This window comes from Puma concolor, chromosome C1, assembly GCF_028749965.1.
Source record: "Puma concolor isolate L17-30 chromosome C1, mPumCon1.1.hap2, whole genome shotgun sequence".
Lineage (NCBI taxonomy): Eukaryota > Metazoa > Chordata > Mammalia > Carnivora > Felidae > Puma > Puma concolor.
The window spans coordinates 50012537-50035803 of record NC_141674.1 but is presented as its reverse complement, the minus strand read 5'-3'; the positions used below and the strand labels follow the sequence as shown (position 1 = coordinate 50035803).

General features: G+C 43.8%; 1 protein-coding gene and 1 long non-coding RNA gene across 3 annotated transcripts in view; both read right to left on the bottom strand.

Moving 5' to 3' along the window:
- NFIA (nuclear factor I A) overlaps positions 1–23267 on the bottom strand; it is a 574225-nt gene that overhangs the window by 446015 nt on the left and 104943 nt on the right. The gene's annotated exons all lie outside the window — the stretch shown is intronic.
- On the bottom strand, positions 19959–21219 carry LOC147578060 (uncharacterized). The gene is made up of 2 exons (XR_015254187.1): positions 21052–21219; positions 19959–20233 (listed from the first exon to the last, which is right to left on the bottom strand). It is a non-coding gene; the product is annotated as an uncharacterized LOC147578060 (long non-coding RNA).

The following is a 23267-nucleotide window of genomic DNA, read 5'->3' as shown; positions in this document are numbered from 1 at the left end:
GCCACGTTCATGACGAGTACGAGTGGAATGGCGGGCTTGTGGTTACCAGTCGTGGGCTAGACTCCTAGCTTTACAGCCTGTCTTTTGGGGGCCCTGGCATGAGTGTGGTCGGACAAGGAGACCACGGGAGAGGCCCAGGCGTTACAGGGATGCTGAGGGAGCAGCACCATGGCCTGTGGCTTGCACTGCGGGGTCTAAGGTTTGGAATATCATGACAGGAAACCTTCGTTTTGGGAAAATACGAGTAACTTACTTGCTTTGGTCTATTTTCTATATTTAGCTATTTCCAGGCACCTGCACGCTGCATCTGCCGCCCCATTATATCTCTGAGAAGGTGCTGTCTTCTCCTGCCTTTTGCTAAGTGACAGGATTTACTGTGGCCTCTCGCGTTAGGCTTAAATCAGGCTTGGGGATGTGGACATTTTGCTAAGCAGGAACTCTGGTGCAGGGACCCAGTAATGAATGGGTCTTTCCACAAGCCTGGAGCAGTTAATAACCTCCAGGTTGTCCCCAAGCGATTTCCATGGGAGTGGACCAAAAATTGCCTATCAGTCCAAATGAAGTATGCCACAATTTCCCCTACTTTCTAGTTACTTTTTAATTTCAGCACCACCTGCTCCTAATTCTCCCAGGGCTGACTCTGCCAGCATCGTCATTACGGGTTTTGTCTGTCTGTGATGTGTAACTCATCATGTCATGGGCCTCTTCCTGCTCAGTGGCTAAAACAAGTACTTGCCAGTGTATCAGCCTCTCTGGCCCGAGAGGCGTAAAATGTGCTGCCCTCCTTATATCCAGATGCGCCTCTGAACCCATTGGCAAAGGCATACCAACATCATCGCATTGTCTGTGAGCTAATTATTCTTGGCGTCAAGGTCAACTTGACCCAGGCATGGTATGTGGGAAAGGCAGTGGTTTTAGTGTCGGAAGGAACCGGGCTCAAATGCTTAGATTAATGGCTTACCCCTCGGGTGACTTTAGGTAGGTTAATTCTGGTAATTATGTCACTTTGGGTTTTCCCGACAGTGACATGGGTGTGGTGCCCGTCTCATGGGATTGCCATAGGCAATATGGCAGTGTATGGGAAGCAGGAGAAATGGCTTGGCATATTTGGGCTCCTGGTACATGTTAGTTTCCCTCCACTGCCTTATGTGTGCAGTCTCATGACTTTCCTTATCTGTAAAATGGGGATACACTGGATTTCGCTAGAGGTTACAAGCACCGGCTGTGGTGCCAGGGCACTTGGGTCTGAGTCTCTTACTAGTTGTGTGACATTAAGAAATAACTTAATCTTGGGGAAGGGAAGGGGAAAAAATAGTTTCAAACAGAGACGGAGGGAGGCAAACCATAAGAGACTCTTAAATACAGAGAACAAACTGAGGGTTGATGGGGGGTTGGGGGAGAGGGGAAAATGGGTGATGGGCATTGAGGAGGGCACCTGTTGGGATGAGCACTGGGTGTTGTATGTAAGCGATGAATCATGGGAATCTACCCCCCAAACCAAGAGCACACTGTAAACACTGTATGTTAGGCCACTTGACAATAAATTATGTTAAAAACAGAAATTACTTAATCTCCTTATACTTAGCTCTTCACTTGAAAAACAGAGAAAAATTTTAGCTAGCCTTCGCCAAGATTCCCTTACCATCAAGGAGATATTTAGCTTGTGGTGAATAAGCTCCCATATTAACTTTGCAAAGTCAACTTTGATACTTGATTCCACTTGAGTCTCATAATACTTGGGAGGTAGAAGAAAGGTCCTTTTTTTTTTTTTTTTTTTTTTTTTTAAACTATCATTTAACATATGGGAAGCTGAAACACAGAGCAAAGAGGTAAATCACTCAAGGGCATTGACTAAGTTAGTGGCAAAGCCCAAGTCAGGCCATGTCTCCTTAAGCCCTATTCCCCATTCTCCTCACTGTATGATACTGACTCCCATCGCCAGCAGGGTAGAGCACATGGGCCAAGTCCTTGGAACGCTGTTAAGTCTGGTGGCCCATGTAACTCTTGAATCTATGACTCCAATCTCATTTGGAATGGTAGAAACACCATGCATTTATTGTGCAGGTACTTGAAGAACTCCACATTCTTTCTATCCTTGACAATGATGTATAAAAAAGACTTTGCAAACAGGGACACAGTTAACAACCTTAATCTATTTTTTTGAGAATTAATTCACATACCATAAAACGAAACCTTTTATGACATGTGATTCAGCGGTGTTGAGAATATTCACAAGGTTGTGGGACTCTGATCATTATCTAATTCCAGAACATTTTCATCATCACCCGAAGCAACCCTGTAAACCCTAGAGGTCACTTACTCCCTATTTCGACCCCCTGGTAATCACCCATCTACCTCTGCCTCTGTGGGTTTTTCTGTTCTGGATTTTTCACATATATGGAATCATACAAGATGTGGTCTCTTGTGACTGGTTTCCTTCATTCAGCATAGTGTTTTCAAGGTTCACCGTGTTGCAGGAGGCATCAGTATTTTGCTTCCTTTTTATGGCTAAATAGGATTTCGTTGTATAGATAAACCACCTTTTGTTTATCCATTCAGGAGCTGGGGGACATTTGGGTTGTTTCCACTTTGGGGCTATTATGAATAATACTGCAATAACATTCGTACCTATATTTTTATATGAATATATATTTCCTTTACTCTTTTTTCTTTGTTTTTGAATATATGTTTTAAATTCTCTCAGATTATATACTTAGAAGTGGAATTGCTGGGTTATACGGTAACTCTATTTTAAATTTTTGAGGAATGGCCAAACTGTTTTCCAAAGCAGCCATGCCATTTTACATTCCTGTCTGCAGTGTTTGAGGGCTCCAATTTCTCCACATCTTCCCCGATACTTGTTACTGTCTATAAGGTATTCATTTTATAAGGACATATTTTCATTCTGAGAACTTTCCATCTTGAATACCATTAAAAAGATCACACTGCTTAGTCAAATAGATAAGAGAGAATCTTCAAAGCTCATGGATACAAGAGAGAAAAGTATGTTTGCTTCCTTGGATTTTAAGAACAGCTGTAGGGGCGCCTGGGTGGCTTAGTAGGTTAAGCGTCCAACTTCGGCTCAGGTCATGATCTCACAGTTAGCGAGTTCGAGTCCTGAGTTGGGTTCTGACAGCTCAGAGCCTGGAGCCTGCTTCAGATTCTGTGTCGCCCTCTCTCTCTGCCCCTCTCCACCCCCCCCTTTTCTCTCTTTCTGTCTCTCAAACAAATAAACATTAAAAAAATTTTTTAAAATGGCTTTAATGGAATAGAACACTTAATTATTGGGTTATACTATGTATTACCACTTGCCATTATTTTAATATTTCTCCTTTGTACCTTCCTGTTTTAAGAAATCATTTTCAAGAATGTGCATCTTGGAATAGAATTATCAACAATAGCCCAATTACGGAAAGAGCCCAAATATCCATTGCCTGATGAATAGATAAAGAAGATGTGGTATAATTACACAAAGGAATACTACTCAGTCATCAAAAAGACTGAGATCTTACCATTCACAATGACTTAAATGGCACTAGAGTATATTATGCTAAATAAAATAAGTCAGAGAAAGCAAAATACCGCATGATTTCACTCACATGTGGAATTTAAGAAATAAAGCAGATGAACACAGGGGAAGGGGAAAATAAAAAGAGAAGGAGGCAAAGTGGAAGAGATTCTTAACTGCAGAGAACAAACCGAGGGTTGCTGGAGGGGAGGTGGTTGGGGACATGGACGAAATGGGTGATGAGCATTAAGGAGGGCACTTGTGATGAGCGCCGAGTGTTATATGTGAGTGATGAATCACTAAATTCTACTCCTGAAACCAACATTACACAATATGTTACCTAACTAGAATTTAAATACAAAGTTAAAACAAAACAAAGAATGTGCATCTTGGAAGAGACCAAGCTACACGTCCCTTAGGTCTGTTAGACTGCCTGTTGTAGTAGCCATGTATCTCTATGGTGTGACATTATTCTATGGGATTTCGGTATGTTAGCACAATCTTTACAAGTTTGTGAGATAGTTACTAGTGAAATCTTCATTACACAGATGAGGATGTTGAAGTACAGAAGGATTAAGTAACTTGCCCAAGAGCACACAGCAAGTAAGTGGTAGAGGAGAGACTCAGACTATAAAGTCCATATACTTAATCCCTGTCCACTGTGGTACTAATTTTTACAAACTTTGTGGTCTTGACTTATTCTGGGCTGATATACTCTCATATTCAAGGTCTTTGGGTAGAGCAGAGTACCAGGACCATAATATTACTGTACATTTGAGTTATCCTGTGAACTGAAACAATAAACGTAAAGAAAATGCCAGGGAGCCTGGGTGGTTTAGTCTGTAAAGCGTCCGACTTCAGCTCAGGTCATGACCTCACGGTTCCAGAGTTCGAGCCCCTCGTTGGACTCTGTGCCGACAGCTCAGAGCCTAGGGCTTGCTTTGGATTCTGTGTCTCTCTCCTTCTGCCCCTCCCCCACTTTTCACTCTGTCTCTCTCTCTCTCAAAAATAAAAGTAAACATTAAAAAAATTAAAAAAAAATGCCAAGTTAAGACTTTAAGCCCTCTTACAAGAATTCCTTGATTCCCTCATTCAGAATTATCTCTCATTTCTTATTTATATTTTGTATGACAGTTCAGGCCAACAAATATTTTTGCTCCAGACATAGTCATAGGCGTGAGGATGCAGAGATAAGTAAGACAACGTTCCTTCTAGTACTTATAATAGTTTGGCATGTATTATTTACACGTTTCTCTGTCTCTTCCCTACTCCTTCTGTCTTCTCCTTTCTGCTGGTGAGTCATACTGAAAATAAAATCTAAATTTTAGGCTGAGCCTTTATAACCTTTCTGTTACATGTCTATGATGAAATTTCCCCTTATCTCTCCGAGAAAGCACGGGATCCTCATTTCTTGTCCTTCTTCCTGAAGACGACTTACCTATTTGGAGAGATCGAGGGAAGGAAGGGAGCAGGTAGGTCTCACTCAGCACCTTTCTCTCCACCGAATGTGACACCTCGCCCTCCAGACCCTGGGCCTCTGCTCGTTTCCGTCTGAGGAAATGGCATCACCTTCTACCCAGCAGCTCAGATCCTGGACCTAAGAGTGTCCTCGATTCATCTCTCTTCCTCATCACCCACTTGGAATCAGACACACGTTTGTGACCTCCTTCTCCAAAAATCACTCCACATCTGTCCACCTCCCTGTACCCTCTCTGTCCCCGGAGTCCAAGTCTCCCATGCCACCATCTCTCACCTAGACCCCTGCCATCGTCACCTCCCTCCTACCTCCTCCTTGTCTCCTGCAAGCCCTTCACCACACAGAAGCCAGGATATTTTTAAAACTACTTTTAAAATGTACTCCTTTGCTCAAAAGCAGGCGATGGCTTTTCATTGCAGGAAATAAAATCCTAACTCCTGATAAGGCATTAGGCTGTTTGTAATTGTGCTCTTGGCAACACCTCCCACCTCTCTTCCTTCTATTCTTCTGCTCACACTCTCCAGCCCTACTGGGTGGCTTACTCTTCCTCAAATTCTTCTTGAACGTTGCCAGGGAGTTTTGTGTTAAAGTCTCTGCATTTGCTGCTGTTGCCGCTAAAATATTTTTCACCTATTCCTTTTCTCTCAAATTTTGGCATTTATTCCCTCTTTCTACCTGGGCCTCTTGTAGGAATGCCATTTCCCGAGTGTGACTTTCCCTTGGCCCTACCTATCTGTCTACTTTCGTCCCCTGTCATTGTCTATCCCCTTCTCGCCCTTTTTAGTTTACACTCCTAGCACTTTAAAAAGTGTCCACGTCTGTCTCTTTCGTTAGAATGCCTGATCCATGAGTTTTGTTCATGGTCTTGGTGCCGAGAACAAAGTCTGGCACAAAGTAGGTGCTCAATAAATTTTCCTTGGGTAAAAGGCAAACAGCACCGTTCTCAGAGCCCTGCCCATTTTCCTTTTCAGGAGTCCCACACACGGGACTCCCACACACGGGAAGCTTTCAGGTCGCTGTTAGTTATCTCTGTCCTGCCCGGGTCATTTGCCAGGGAGAAAACAGGCATCCATCAGGTCTCAACTTCAGTGTGAACTCTTGAGTGGACGCCTTCCCCGAGTACCCTGTCCAAAGTAGATCACTTTCGCTGAAGATGTTTTCTTTCTCAGCATCCTTCGGTTTCTTTCTTCACAGGGCTTATACTTGCTCAGTTATTTGTTTATTGACTTCATACCATAGCCTCTCTTACTGTTGCAAAACTAACTTGTGCCAAGAACCATGCCATCTCTCCATGTCTCGCTGGAGATCTGACGTGGTCTCCACCCTCAAATAGCCTTCGCTTTAATAGAGGGGCAGAGAAAGCAAGACAGACAGATGTCACTGCAGCAGAATTCTGAAGTGTGGAATACCAGACAGGGAACATTTGTTGTGGATGTTCATGCCAGCTAAGCTAAATTCACTTACAACTGCAAGAAAGTGTAAGACACAGCTCAGCCAAGGACTCACTACATAATCAGCTTCCTCGTCTATAGGATAAAGATCACAATAATGCCAACTTATTGGGGATGAGGATACAATGGAACTGTATGTGGAAAAACACTATAAAGGGCTGAGACTTGGTAAGATATGTGTTAACTTACAGTGCTTGTTGTTGGAAACAAAAATGCCAGTTCCTTCTAGCAGAATTTGATTCCTTTCCTCTTTGTTGTTGGTGCTGCCAGCTTAGTATGTATCTGCAGCGGATTCTTGTGGGTGCAAACCAGGCTGGTTAGAAGACACAGTGGTGCAAAATTCCTCTCCTTCCCTGCCGAGACACGCTTGCCCTGCAGCTGTCCCTGACTTCTCGGAAAGCCGGCCAAGATAACGTCCCTTGTCACAACCAGATGTGCAAGACCTGCTCCAAGCTCTGGCCAAATTGGGAAGAGCCAACAGAACAACAAAACCGAAACCGAATATGGTGCATGCTACCCTGGAAGGCACACAGGTGGGCACACGGACTGACAAAAAAAGTACGCATTTCATCTGGGGCTTGATACAAGTAGTTCCAGAAAAAGCAGTTTGGAACTATTATTAGTCAATTCAGTATCTAAGCAGTGTCATAAATGAGGGATCTAGTCACATGGAAATCTATCCAGTCCAATGGAAATCAAGTTTTCATTTCAGTTTGGCAAACATTGAGTGCTTATTTCATGTCAGGCTCGCTTCTAGGAACTGGGGTAAAGAAAACAGATAAAAATCTTTGTCCTGATGCAGCTTACATTGTAGTGGGGGAGACGGTTAACATATACAATAAAAAGGTTATAACATATGTAATAAATAGGTTATAACGGATATAATAAATAGGTTATAATAGATATAATAAATAGGTTATATGTAATTTTAAAGAGTCAGGGATAGGGCAGATCGAGTAAAGAGTATAAGATGGGCAAGTAGCCATGCATATATACCTAAGCAAAGGGCATTCTGTACCAAGGGAAGGGTCAGAGCAAGACCAGAGTGGGAGCATGCCCAATGGGTGTGGGGAGTAGCAAGGAGACTGATGTGGCTGGAGGAACACTAGGGTGGAGAGCGGTGGGAGGTGAGGTCAGGGAAGAAATGGGCATCTGACCATGCAAGGTTGTAGAGAATCTTGAGACTTTGGCTTTTACTCCTGTGAAATGGGAGGGTTTGGATCAGAAGAGTAACATGGCATATTTAAAGACCCATGACTAGATGCTGGATAGAGAGTGGGCTATGGAAGGGGGCGTTCATAGAGAGAATGATTATTGAACTATTCCAATAATCTGGGTAAAAAAGATGATGCTGGATTGGACCCAGAAGTAGACTCGCTTTGCATATATGAGGAATACACAGCCAACAGTGTCTTCTGCAAATTATTGTGGATTAATTAAACAGTTACCGTGCTTAAGAATACTGTCTTTTTTGAGCTTTAAAAAAAGTTTCAGTGTGTTATCTCGTGTGATCTTTAAAAAAATTTTTTTAAATGTTCTATTTACTTTTGTGAGAGGAGAGAGCGATTGAGAGAGAGAGAGAGAGAGAATAAGGGAGTGGCAGAGAGAGAGAGACAGAATCCGAAGCAGGCTCTAGGCTCTGAGCTGTCAGCACAGAGTCCGATGCAGGGCTCAAACCCACAAACTATGAGATCATGACCCAAGCTGAAGTCAGATGTTCAACCAACTGAGCCACCCAGCCTCCCCTCATGTGATCCTTATGACAATCTCGTGATGCAGGGCTGGGTGCGGGGGAGGGCTAGCAGCACCGGCTGTGAAATGGTTGTCCTGGGGCCACATAGCGTGGTCAGTGGCTGAACTGGGACTCTCAGCCTCTCAGTCCCTGGCTCCTTTCTTGTCTCCTTTCTGCTGGCTGCCTTTGCATCTGAGCTCTTACTTAGGTCTTACCCTCTAGTTTTCGAGCTCCCACTGGACCATCATCATCTTTAATGGCCTCACTCATATCCATCCAAACCTCAACAAGGACAAACGGGAGTCAACAAAGACTTTCTGGCTCCCAGGCTGGACCCCACCCCCACCCCTCTTGGCCTTTCACGTCCCCCACAGGTCTCTCCCCCTCTGACACTGCTCGTCTGGACTGAATTCAATTATTTCTCGTACTCTCATTACAGTCTGACCAAGATTTATGAGTTGATAATTGTCTGAAAGTAAGACCACAAAGTATCATTTGTGTTTGAGGCTAACCTTCCCGGTGACCTTTAGGATTAAAGGCAAAATGAAAAGTGTGATTTCTGCAGAGCCAAAGAGGGTAATGTGATCCAACCCGGCTAATGATCCAAAGCCTCAGATTTCCCTGGTGGAGGACACATTAAAGCTGGCACAAAGGGGGACAACTAATCCCGCAGGTTCATTTCACAAATTAATTTTTTGAAGGCGTCACAACCTCCCTCTCTCACTTTTGGGTGCATTCTGAGTGACGTTTTCCAAACAGGATGATGACAACAGCTCACACCTCTAAGGCCTTTATTGGATTATTTTTACAGGCTATTGAAAAACACTTTTTTGAGCAGCCCTAATTGAAAACAGACCTCTCCCCTCACCCGAGTTAGCAAATGGAGCATCACGGAAAAAAAAAAAAAAAAAAAAAAGAATTCATGGAAACTTTCCCAGGTTGGTGGGTGAGACCTGATCGCTCACTTCCCCGAAGCACCGTGTGCGAAATAATGGCTCTTCCTCACGTGCCCCAACGATTCAAAGACACGGCTGCAAAGAAAACACTTCTTGAGCCTCAGTTTATAGCTTCCAGCCAGCCTGAAGCATTTGGGAGGCATTTGTGGTTCTCTGTCGGGAATGTGCAATACTGTGTCATTCTGAGTTAGAAGGCCACTTCCGAAGGGAAGAGGGGCAGTTGGCTTCTGTCCCATGTAGTGAATCATAAAATGAGAAGGCCTAATAAATATGAAGCTGTGATAATGCCTTCCGTCTGCTCTGGCAGGCTTGATGTTCAGTTCAACAAGTATTTATTGTACCAGGCACTGTGTTGGATCTTGTGAAAAAATTTCTGCAAGACCTCAAGGAACTCACAGGCTAGACTCTCCTCTCAAGGCGAGCAAGGACTGAGGACTCTGCTTGGGCTGGGGTTGGGAACAGATTGGGGTGATTTGCAGGTACTGGCCTTGGATCAAGGGGAAACAAAGTCATTGTGCTTGGAGGAAGGAGACTCAGGAAGAAGTATGGACTGCTCGTAGTGTCAAGTCCAGGGGGTTGGGCGTGGGGTTAAAAGAGTGAAGACTGGAGCTTCATGAAGGCAGGGACTATCTGTGTATTTTCCATCATTGTACTCATCTGGTTCACCAAAAGGTAGGATCAACCATTGCTTAATTTCACAGTCCTCTCCCCCCTGCTCCCCGCTCCCGCCATAGGAACGTGTGGTGATATCTCTGAACACATATATTGTTTTGGACCAACTATTGGAACACACTGTCAAAAACATGTATTTATTCCACTTTGGTGTGTTCCTTCAATGTATTGTTTGCTTTCTGTACCGCATTTCAAACCAGTCTAACACAAACATGCACCTGTATTGCTCAGCAGATACCACGGTAGACCCTGAAGTTCGGCTGTCTGTTCCATCTGTAAAATGGAGCTATCAGTAGGGGCAGTAAGCATGTAAAGCACCTAAAACAGTACCCATTCTAAAGGCTCAATAATGGTTATTAAGTGCTCATGAATGATTCTCAAGATTATTCACTAATAAACATAAGCAATGCTGATCTCTCAGATATCTGTGACACCTTCCAAAAACCTTCTCACTTTCCCCCCACCTGTTTGTTCTCTTTGTTCTCTTTCCGACCATGACTTGGCCTCCAATCAACTCTGCTCTTGTGGTCTGCTGTTAGTACTTTGTCTCATTTATGTGTCTGGCTTCCCGTTCCCCTTAAATATTGGCTTGGCCTGTACCCCCATCTCTTACTGATCCACATGGCTTCAAGTAAGCTCTCAGCTCACATCTGGCCTCTTGAATCCCCACCCCGCAGCTGGTGCCCTGGTCAACCCTCCGTCTGGGTGAAGTCCATCCAGAAGCGCACTAAAGTGGGTTGAAACCACTGGGGAAAGTCAATTGTTAAAAATTACAGGAATTTTGCTAGTTGGTTGTTAAACATAGCCACCACTACAACTTAAATGATATCAATTTGCAATCAAATAAATGATAGGGATGACAGAGTTAATAAGTACTCCAAATTGATTGCCTCCAGATTATTTTATTATGTTTTACTCTGATCTGGACTTGGGATTATACATGGAGTACCATGTAGTGGTTTATTCTTGCACATCTTTTTCCAGCCCTCTGTTCTGTGATATATGTTGCTAACTTGAAATTGGTCTCACAGGGATTATTTATACCATGGCAATTGGCATGAGCTACGTATTAGAACTTCTTCTCCCTCAGAGAGCTGGTTGTTAAACATGGCCTTGCACACCACGGGGCCCAGCTCTCCCGGTGTGGCCTATTGAGGCTGCTCAGACTTCTGCCATAGCAGCTATGACACTGTTTGCAAGTCCTGGTATATCAGTTGTATCCTTTACTGCTCTATGACCAGGTGGAGGGTAGGGACCAGCATCTAGTCATCTTTGGAGCACAGTCTCCCTTTCCCTAGGCTGCCCTTATCCCAGCCTATTTGTAGAATGAAAACTTGAATGTGGGCTTATGAAAGGGTGGTTTCTGGTAACATCTGCCAACCTTTCCCATCCCTTCTCCTTGATCTCACAGTGTAACAAATGGAGAAAGGGAAAATGGCATCAGTGACTGTGACTTCATTCATTCTTGTAACTGGAAGGAGTTGTTTTTCAGTTGGGGTTGAGTTCTTGAGGACACTTCATGGCTAATGTACTGCACCAACACACCTTAAACTAGGCTGTTTCTATCAGCAGTGATTATGTTTTCAAAATGGGTTAGTGCATGTCTGTGTGTGTGTGTGTGTGTGTGTGTGTGTGTGTGCGGTATAGCGAGGAAGAAGATTCACATTGTTGAGCTATAGGAGGGAGAAGGTAAGAATGTGGCTGTTTAATCATTATTTATTTTTTTATTTTTATTAAATAAATGTTTTAATGTTTATTTATTTTTGAGAGAGAGAGGGAGAGAGAGAGAGAGACAGGGTGTGAGTGGGGGAGGGGCAGAGAGCAAGGGAGACACAGAATCTGAAGCAGGCTCCAGGCTCCGAGCTGTCAGCACAGAGCGGAACTTGAACCCACAAACTGTGAGATCGTGACCTGAGCTGAAGTTGGATGCTGAACCGACTGAGTCACTCAGGTGCCCCTAAACATTATTTAAAGATGCTAAACATGTTCCAAAGTTAGGAGAGTTTTTGGTGATCAGACTATTAATACAAATGTTTCCATTCAAGGCTTTTGCCTTGAATTTGATGCCTGCATTGGAATGTCTAAATAGTGAATACCAGCTCCTTGTAACTGGGAATTCTTGAGGGGTCTAGGAAATAATATACAGCCATGGGCCTGGTACATTCATAAATTTCATATAATGATAACTAGTTAACACTTTCCAAAGAGTCCTAAGAAACAGCCCGTATGAACCTTCACATTTAAAACTCAGCTTCACACATTTTATAATTAAATAGCCTTCCAAGTGACTTATAACTTGAGGTTTTTCTTTCTTCCTAATAGACAGCCTTGGCACCTTTTAGGGTTTGGCTGTTAACCTGGGTGGTTGCCTTTTGGGAATAATCCTGAGTTCTGGAGAATAAAAAGCCATTGCTTGTGCTTATGCAAAAGGATCACAAGGGAGACCCAGGTGGCCTCACTCCCCAGTAACCTGAAACATGTTGTTAGGTAAGTCTGTTAGGAATGTCACTTGCTCAGGTTTCTGACTCTGGACACAGTAAGACACTGTCAGAGATGAAACTGCTCTTTGGTTGAAAAGTTGTCTTCTAGGGGCGCCTGGGTGGCGCAGTCGGTTAAGCGTCCGACTTCAGCCAGGTCACTATCTCGTGGTCCGTGAGTTCGAGCCCCGCGTCAGGCTCTGGGCTGATGGCTCAGAGCCTGGAGCCTGTTTCCGATTCTGTGTCTCCCTCTCTCTCTGACCCTCCCCCGTTCATGCTCTGTTTCTCTCTGTCTCAAAAATAAATAAAAGTTAAAAAAATTTTTTTAAATAGTCATTTTGGACCACCTAGGTGGCCCAGTAGGTTCAGTGTCTGACTTGTGACCTCAACTCAGGTCTTGATCTCAGAGCCATGAATTCAAGCCCCACATTGGACTCTGCTGGGTGTGGAGCTTACTTAAAAAATTAAATCAAATCAAATCATATCAAATTAAATCAAATCAAATAGTTATTTCAGTCTTGTAGCTCAAAGACTATGGACACAATTCCTATGTCTGACGTCTCCTCACTAAATCAGAGCCAGGCATTAAAGTACCTTAGTGAAAGTTAATGCACATTTACTGTTATTTCTACTCAGAATAATCATAATGATAGCTAACATTTCTTGGACTATTGCTATAAGCTAGGCATACTCTAGGAATTGGATGTGTCCAAACTCATTCAGTCCTATATGAGCTGGGTGTTATTATCATCATCTCCATCTCTCACCAGGAAGAAAATCGAGGCTTAGAGATATTAAGTAGCTTGCCCATGGTCACACAGAAACCTAGTAGCTGAGGCTGACATTGAACCCAGAGCAGGGTAGGATGGAGAGGGTGGGGGAGTAGATCCAGGAGGGGAAAGGGAAGATAATCTGGCACAAGATATAACTGTGTATCTACTTCCTGTAGTATACAAGGTATACGACACAAAGGGCAGGTGCTGCTTCTCAAAACTGTTGTTTCAGTTCTATGTGCATATATTTGTAAGTGCTGGGTTACCATGTAAAATCTATTTTTTACAGTAGATGACAGCACAAAAAAAATGTTTGAAGAACATTTTTAAAGACAACAGGGACTCACAGGTGTTCAAGCAGGGAACTGACCAGATGACTCGATCAGATCTGTCATTTAGGGTGATCCTGGCTACTTTATGCAAGGTGGACCAAGGCCAGCCAGGTGAGTTAAGTGTCTGCAAGCGTCCAAGCACCGACTAATTTCCTCCTAATTGTGGGGAGGGTGTCCATTGTGCATCTTAAAAATCTGGTTCATTCTGTTCTCTTGAGAGGCAGGGTGACATGGGCAGTCTGAGCATGAACTCTGGTTCGTTGGTCGTGAGCAAGGTCTCTCAATTTTGTCTGCCTGCTTCTTCACCTAGATAATGAGGGTGATAATAGTACTGGCCCTGTGGGTTTGTTGTGAGGGTTAACTGAGTCTGGACATTTAAGCTGCTAGACCAGGGCTCAATGCACGTTGGCTAATATAACTTTGAGATTGACATAAATATGGCAATATTACAGTTATGGATTCATCTAGTCATTGTCTATTCAAAACCTGTTGACCGAATAGCCATTGTGTGCCTGGAACTTTACCAGGCCTGGAGATAAAGGTCGGTAGGGGAGACAAAGGGTGATGCTATAGAAATAATAAAAATAAACTAATTATGAAGACCAATGACATAGGGGTGCCTGGGTGGCTCAGTTGGTTAAGCGTCCAACTCTTGATTTTGGCTCAGGTCACGATCTCACAGTTTGTGAGATGGAGTCCCTGTGTCGGGCTCTGCACTAACAGGGCAGGATTTGCTTGGGATTCTCTATCTCTGCCCTTCCCCACCGTGCACACACACACACACACTCTCGCTCTCCAAATAAATAAATAAACATTAAAAAAAAAGACCAATGAGGGGTGCCTGGGAGGCTCAGTCAGTTAAGCATCCTACTTTGGCGCAGGTCATGATCTCACGGTTTGGGGGTTCAAGCCTCATATCGGGCTGTCTGCTGTCAGCACAGATCCTGCTTCAGATCCTCTGTCCCCCTCTCTCTGCCCTTCCCCTGCTCGCACACACTTGTTTTCTCTTTCCCTCTCTCTTAAAAATAAAATAAACATTAAAAAAAAAGACCAATGATATATATTTAGGGCAATGTCCCCACTGGACTTCTAACTCCATGAGGACTTCGATTTTTTTGTTTGTTGTTTTTATTCATTGCTGTTTTTTGTTTTTAGCAATTAGAGCAGTTCCTGACACATGGTAAATATTTATTGTTAGATAAATATGCCAGCCACTATTCTAGATTTACATGCAACAAAGCACCTCTTTTCACAACAACCCTATGAGGTACAAACTCTTTATATCCCTATTCTAGCAATGAGATCGGTGAACCCCAGAATCACTCAGTAAGATGTAAAGCTGGAATCTGAACCACAAGCAGCCTGCTGCCCACTATCCTTGCTTTTAACCACTTTGCAACACAAAAGAGATAGTGCATTAAACACCTGCAGATATTCCCATGGCATCCAATATGGGGCATGACTGATGCACATAGAAGGTCCACTATGTGTCACCATGTTTGGATCTGAGCTGCGATGATGGGGGAGGCTCCTGATGCGATTCCACTCTGGATTGTCTGCCTTCTAGGAACCATCCAGACAGAAGGTTCCCAGGGCCATCTTTTTGTGTACACCTCCTTTCCAAAGCACTGCCATCAATAAAATAATTCATTCACCGTGTGCCAGCATTGTGCTAGGAGGTGTGGGGATGAAAGAATGAGATTGAGTTTGTGCTTTCAAATTCCAAAGACTTCATCTGAGAATGATCTCTGCACGTGGAAAGATCACTAAAGACAGAGGTACTGGTGATGAGCTGTAGGAGCTCTGAGGTGGGGGCTACTGCCTTCCAGGTGGTAGTAAGGCCTGAGATGGAGCTTGGGTTAAAAATAACACAGGAGGCCCAAAATGGAGTCAGTTACGCTAAGGCCCACATCACCAAACCAAAAACTTAATTACAGTTTCAGCTCTCTTAGAAATGGAACTTTAGATCAGTCAGCCAGGAATCACCTGATCAGCACTAGTTAGGTCATCTGCCTGATAAACCCCCTGCCAGCCAGTAAGGAAAGTAGCCTTGTTACAACCGATCTGTTTTTTTGCCGATATTTCCTTGATCCTGCTCCCTTCTGCCCATAAAATTCTTTCATGTGTATAGCTCTACATCTCCTCTCTGTCTGCTGGATGGGATGCTGCCTGCTTCATGAGTCATTGAATGAAGCCAACAAGATCTTTAAAATTTACTCAGTTGAATTTTGTTTTTTAACACTTGGAATTACAAATCTCCCAAAGTGCCGTGAGATGGATGAAAACCCCCTCTCCACAACTCAATATGGCTGCTGCCCACTTTTCTCCTTGGCCATTGGTGTCTACTACTCAAAGGGCACCCTATCAGTTCTGGACAGCTTGGTTTCTCACAAACTGTTCTTACTAGCTGGAATCTACCTTCTTTTGGTAGATTTTGGTGAAGACTAAGAATTGGAAGAGTGGTTGGGGAACCTCCGGCGGGGGGGAGGCTGCTTGATGAGCAGACAGCATGCAGTACCTGGCAGTGAACGTTTCTTGACTGAGGAGCGGGTTTCCCGGATGGTATTAGATGTGAGCTAACGTCTCTACTAAGCTGTGTGCCTTTGAAAGAGAGCTATTACGGATGTTTTCCCTTCTGATGACACACACTAATTTCTCCACCAAAATAACAAGTCCTGAAGGCTGACATCTGCTGGAAATTGTATCCTCTGGGACCATTTTCTGTGTATAAGTTCATTTGGAGTTTTCCCTGTGCTGTGGAGAGGGCCAGCTGACTCCGCCTCTCCTGATTCCTTGTGATTCCCTGAACAAAGCCCAGAGTTATGTTTGCTCTTTCACAAGTTTGTGAAGCTCCTGGTGCCTCTGGCCTCAGGTCTGTGCTCCCCTGGGTGTAGGACTCACTGAGCTGTCTTCTCCCCTCGTGAACCCTGGGAAGCCCCGGCGGAGCCCAGAACAAGCTGCTGAGTGGCTTGTTTTGGTTCGTGGGGCCGACCCACCAGTCATCGGGCCCCATGATTGATGCAGGGCCTGTGCGCTGGGTTATGTGAACTCAGGCTGTTTTCAAGGGAAAATTTTGGTCATAAGGCAAAGCCTAGCCAGATTTGAGATAAGTGTGAAAAACACATTGCAAAAGGAAACAGACTCGAAGTTTCCTGACAAGGGAAACATTTAACCCTATGTTTAACGAGTGTGAGAGGCACTCACGCAGAAACCATGCATCTCTGTGTGGGCACATGTCCCTGCCGGAAAGCATGACCGAGTGTGTGACAGAACATGTGTGTGTGTGTGAGAGGGTGTGAGTGTGTGGTGTGGCTGTGTACATGTTTGGAGGTGGGGTGGGGAGAGAGACCGGGAGAGAGAGAGGGAGAGAGAGAGAGAGAAACGAACGTGCCTCAGGGAAGGCAGGGATATTAATCATGCTAAAAGCAATCTGGCCCCACGGGAATTTATAAGGATCCAGCTAAAATCAATGGGAAGTTTTATGAGACAATTTTCTTCTCACCGGCTCTGGGGATTGTTTGAACTCTCATTGAGCTTCGGACGGCGCTGGCTCAGAGCTCCCCCCGGTTCTCACACCTGTGCATGAGACAATGCACATTCCATGTTAGCAGCTCTGAGCTGACTCATCTCAAAGGGCTGCCGCGGAGGGGGCCCTGGCCTCCCGACCGCCTGGCTCTCCAGCTCAGAACTGCAGCATCTGCTGGAGGCCAGGAGATGTGTGGGGAGGAGAGGGGTGGCCGATGCCCTTTGTGGGGTCCAGGTAATGGGGGAGGCAGCCAGAAGCACACAGGCTTACGGTCCTCAAGGATATCAGCGGTTCCCCATTGGTTTCGGAATGCAGTCCAGATACCTTGGTCTGGCTCGTGTCCATTTCCCTCCCCCCCCCCCCCCAAGCATCCTTCCCTCCCGTCGAAGCCGTGCTATGTGCCCCATCCAGACTAGGCCGGGCATTCATTATTCTGTGCTCTTGCTGTGCTTCCCTCAGCTTGGAAGGCCAGCCTCTCCCCATTTCTCAGCCTGATTTGGGGCTTCTAATTTAAACAGGATTCATTATGAGCTATTTCACATTTCTATCCAGAGAACAGAAATTGTTTACCAGAAACTCATATGCCCATCACCCAGCTTGAAGAGATGTCAACATTTGGCTAAGGCCCTTATCCTTCCCCTCCCCAGAGGTAAGCTCCATGGTGAAGTCGGATGTAATCATTCCCAGTGTGCTTTTACTATATCTAAATGCATCCACAAATCATCCATAACATTGTTTATGTGATTTTATATTTTGCATAATTGTATTAATCTGCCCATGTCCTTTGGGGAGCCATTTAGCAATACCTAGTAATTTTATTCACAATTGTCCCTGATAGGGAAGGATCTCACATGTGACCAAAGCATGTACAGGGATAGTCAATCTAACAGTGCACAAGTGGTAACGGCTTAATTGTCCCCTAGTTGGCAAATATACTGTGGTTTAAAAAAATAAAATAGTATATCATAGTTACAGTAAATAAAATCTATGTGCGTTATAAACATAATGTTAGGTTTAAAAACAGGCAAGTTGCAAAATTCTCTCCTTGTTTTTCATGGCTAGGTCAAACATGTAATCCTTCTCTTTAATGAAGCATTCTCTGAAAAATCCCATTGAAATGAAATGAATTATTCTTTTTTTTCCCCATAGAACTTTATTTATAACTTTCTTTTGTTTGCTTAAGGATTACTTGTTGCCCTCCATTCTCCATTATAGGTTACACTGTGAACTTCCTAAATGCAGAAATCGGATTTTAGCCGTCTTTGTATTCCCAATGTCCTCGCCTGACAGCTTGTTTACAGCTGGCGCTCAGTAAATGAATTTCTAGATACTTCCACATATTTCATGACTTTCTCTGTCATGAGATCTTTATTATCTGATGAGGAAACTGACTGTAGTACATTCAGTGACTTGTCCTTGGTCACCAAGGGCAGTGACGGACAAGATTCCAGGTGCCTCTCTTACACCATCTCTCTGGTGCTAAATTGCCTTGTGTTAGACTTCAAGAGAGTGGGATGACTTAAATTTTATGTCACTTGCCTGATGTATTTGGGAGAGATGGTGGAAAACTTTCTTGGAATCAGAGAGCAATATACAAAGACCCCTAGAGATAGGGTGAGAAAACAGCCTAGAGAAGGAGAGCAATTTCATTTCAACTCAGCATAATTGAATACATAGGATTGCATCTCTATGTTTGTTTATTTACTTACAAATAGGAAATTTATTTATTTTATTTATTTGTTTGTTTGTTTATTTATTTACAAATAGGAAATTATTTTTTAAAGTAATATCTACACCCAATGTGGGGCTTGAACTCACGACCCTGAGATCAAGAGTCTCTTGGAGACTCAATCAAGAGTTGCATGCTCTATTGACTGAGCCAGCCAGAAGCCCCTGAATAAATAGAATTAAATATTTATAATGTGCCAAGCAATTGTGTGAGCTCACCCAGGTAGAGCAAATGGAGAACTCGCTGGGGAAGTGCCTCGCAGAGCATGGACACAGAGTAGATTTCAATAAAGGTCAATGCTGTTTCCTTCTTTAAGGGCAGAGTCAGAACTAGACCCCAGATCTCCCGATTCTAAGGTCAGCATCCTTTCAATCCTATCAGGGTCATGGAGAGGTGCGACCAGGAAAAGGAATCTGTAGGGAGATCATGCTCTTTCTGGTAAAAAAGTGATACCATGCTTTTTCAACAGCTCTTTCTTTCTGTCATCCAGCCCCTGTCTCATTTTATGCTCACATGGCCATTACTCTCTATTAGCATACTAATAAATGTTTATGAGATTATACTGTATAAACTATAAACTTTTACATATTATTAATTAACCTCATACATTGGATTGGGAGCTCCTGAACATTTACTGACTTGTAAAACAGGAGAGTGGCATAGAGAGAGCCATGTCTACAAAACTGGTCTTATCGGCTCTACCTGGAGACAGGCGTGCATTTCATTTGTGCGTCTCTGAAGTAAAAGCCACAGACAGCATTGTATTTTTAAGTGGCAGATCTGGGCTTACCTCTTGGGTAAATTGCCTAACCTCTCAAAGGTCTAGTTTTTTTTGTTTGCAAAATGGACATAATAATAGTACCCAGGGGTTGCTTGACACATGGCAGGGACCCAATAAGCATAAACAGAAATTGGACCAATGCAGAACCAATGAGTGGACATGGCAGGGAGTCAGAATTCAATTTGTTAATGACAGAAAGATCAATGCCAGGGATTTTCAAGAGTGGAAGGCCTGTACTCTGATGTGGTGAGTAGTGCGTTCTCACTGGAGAAGCTGGATGAGGGGAAATCTGCATGGGTTGGGAGGGTACACTACATAAGGTTTCTTCTATTCCTACCATCTGAGTATTCCATGATTCTGTGATTTTTCAAGGCGAGAGACAGGGCCAAAGGGGGAGTGGTGACTCAGGAGTTGTAGATTCTACGTTTAATTTAGTTGCTGACTAGTTTTACAGTTTAGTCTAGACTCGGGATACATAAATGCTATCTCCGTTCTCTTATCTGTAAAATCACTACACAAATTCAGTGTGGCAATTAAAAAAGAGTATAATTAAGAAAGCACTTTTAATAACATAAGGTTGATCTTTAACAATTAAGTCAGTTCCGCCATATTTGATACGGACGGTTGAACCTCCTTGTGTTCAATCTGCAAAGACATCGTAAGAAAGGTCCAGACCTGGGATTCAGAGCCAGTCCAAACTCTGTCACTAATAAGTCCTGTGACTTTGGTTGAGTATTTCTGCCCCTTGCGTCTCAAGTAACTGATGATGTCTCATAAAATGAGACTAACAAATCTGCTATGTCAACATCATTGGAGTGTCTGGAGAATCAGATAAGAAAATGAATGCGGTTTAGTGCTTTGTAAACAGAAAAGGGCCATGGGAGTGCAGGGTACACTTAGAACACCTTGCCTTATTTCAAATCCGTTATGTTCTCATTTTCTACTCCACCAAGTTATGAGACCTTTATGCACAGAGCTGTCTTTCAGATCTTTATATATGCCAGTGCCTAGCTAAGTGAATTCATTGATTCAATACACATTTATGAAACACCTACTATGGGCCAGGCTTAGTGGTTAAGTATTAGCATTGGAGATGGAAAAGATACGGCGTCTCCCCTCGAGAAGCTTGCTTTCTGATAGAGGAATGAACTATGCATGTATTCAGGAATAAAGTTAAAGGAAACAGATTCTGAGAGGTAGCCTTCAAGGAGGCATTCTGTTGGTCTACATTGCCACCTGCAAGGCAGGAAAAGCTTCATCCCCTCTTTGCTCTCTTGTGGCCAAAGAAATGATGGCAGCCACCTTCTAAGTTGTTGACAGTCATCTTTCTTGATGGCCAGACAATTGTTAGTTTTGTGTGTTTCTGCCCTTGGACACGTTCTGATGGAATACCTAAGGGCAACTCCCTCTTGGGGTCCACTCACCAGGTGGCTGTGCACAAAAGATTCGTGGAATGATTTAAACCTTACAGAAATGGGTGAGCCCCCAGGGTCTAGAAGGTACTTTCCAACGAGGAAGAGGATGCCTCTTATAAATACAATTACTATTGATTACGGTCAGATTCTTTTATCTGATTCCTGCCCATTAGGCCCTCTCTTGTTGCTAGAAGCTCTCTCTTGCCTCCTGCCTTGCATTACCTCTGGAAGTGCCTCTTAAATGGGTCCTGCGGAATCCTGGTGATTCCTGAATAGCCTGTAGGTGTTATGAGAGCATTCGGAAGACTACTTGAAAGCTTGACAATAAATAACCATTTTACGATTATGACATAAGTGGAAAGAAGGGCCACATCTCTTGAGTGCTCCGTCTCAGAATGGTGGCAACCAAGCGAGGTTGGTTACTCTCTACACAGCTGCTTAGCAACCAGAGGCTTTGAGTGGCTCCCAACTGCGAAGTATGTTGTAAGGGACACCTGGAGTTTGCACCCAGTATATATTCCCTTTGCCTTGCTTAATGACTCCACTTTTGCTTTAAGAGAACTGTCCCTCACATTCTCATCCTGTGCTTTTGGGGGCCCCTGTGTGTGTCTGAAGTTGCTAGTGGTTTAGAAGGAGACTGCAGTGTGAGCCTAAGGGTGGAGCCTGTGTAAGAGGAACCAGGCCAAGATTCAGACCCTGGGGACATCATCCTGAGTCAAGCTGTGTCTGAAGCCAGATCGGCTCACATTCTTTTCCTAGCTTGAGCCCGTTTAGGTTGGCTTTTCTGTCATTTGCATCCAAAATATTCCTAATACAGTGCAGTGTGTGATGATCTATGGCCTTTTTCAACATAACTTGTTGAAACAACATATATTAAATTATTTTACTTAATTTTCATGCAAGGTTAGAAGACAAGCTTTATGATCTTGTTTTATCAATAGGGAAACTGAGTCTCAGATAGAACTAGTGACTCACCTGAAGGAACAAGCTAGTCAGTGATTGGGATGGGCCAAGGACACAGGGCCGGCTTCTGATCACAGTGATGGCAAAGACATATTCCACCCCCCAAACCTGATACTGATGGCAATATAAAAGGAATGTGAAGGAAACTACAAGTAAGGCTGATCACACAATATGTTATTTGCTGGGATGTTTTGTCCAAAAATACATGATTCTGTCCAAAATTAAAAGACCATCAACCATTTTTTCCTATGGCCATTGCTTTGGTCCACGAGGCCTCCTCCCTTTCTCACCAAGCTTACTCCAGCACTTTTCCAGGTAGTCTTTCTGCCTCCAGTCTCACCCCCCTCCTGTCTATCCTCCACCCTATGATGGGTCCTTTTTCTAAATGCAAACCAGATCATGGCGTTGCTTGCTTAGAGCCCTCCAGGAGCTCTCATAGCTCTCAAGATAAAATACAAACACAGTTTTGCACACAAGATGCTCCGTAGTTTGACTCCTGTGTCTCTCTTCCGCTTTGCCTTCCTCATTCCTGTAGCTGTGATGAGGGACCAATGGTTCTGCAAATGCTGATTCACTGCTCTGCTTTTGTGTCTGCCATTCTCTCTGAGTGGAAATTGCATCTTTTTTTGCCTGGCAAACAAACCCCTTTTATCTTTCTTTCTTTCTTTTTTTTTTTTTTTAATGTTCATTTATTTGGGGCAGAGAGAGAGGGAGAGAGACAGAGTGCGAGTGGGGGAGGGGCAGAGAGGGAGACAGAATCTGAAGCAGGCTCTAGGCTCTGAGCTGTCAACACAGATCCCGAATGACTTTTTTTTTTTTTTAATGTTTATTTTTGAGAGAGAGAGAGAGAGAGAGAGAGAGAATGTGTGTATGTGAGTGGACAAGGGGTAGAGAGAGAAGGAGACACAGAATCCAAAGCGGGCTCCAGGCTCTGAGCTATCAGCACGGAGCCCGACGTGGGGCTCCAACCCATGAACCCAAACCGTGAGATCATGACCTGAACTGAAGTCAAACGCTTAACTGACTGAGCCACCCAGGCGCCCCAAACAAACCCCCGCTTATCCTTAAAATCACCTTCACCCTCCAGATGTTGTTTCATTGGGAGAGCCTTCTGTGACCCATCAGACTGATTTGAACGTTTCTTCTCTGTGCCCTCGTTGTGCTCTGGACGTATCTCTCTCATCTCCTGTCTTATGCTGTACGATAACTGCATATCACCTGCCATTGTCTCCCTTAGACTGTGGGAAACAATTGGACCACATTCAATTTACATCACAGGGCCTAGCACACTGCCTGGCACATGACAATCTGTAAAGGTTTCTTGTGTGGATATCAAGAAGGCAAGAAAGAAAGAACTAAGGGAGGAAATGTGGAAGAAGAGATCAGTTCCTTTCTCTTGTTTGACACCTTTCTTTAAAATATCACGCACTATTGGTATACATTCTCTTTTATTAAATTCAGATAACATGTTCTTC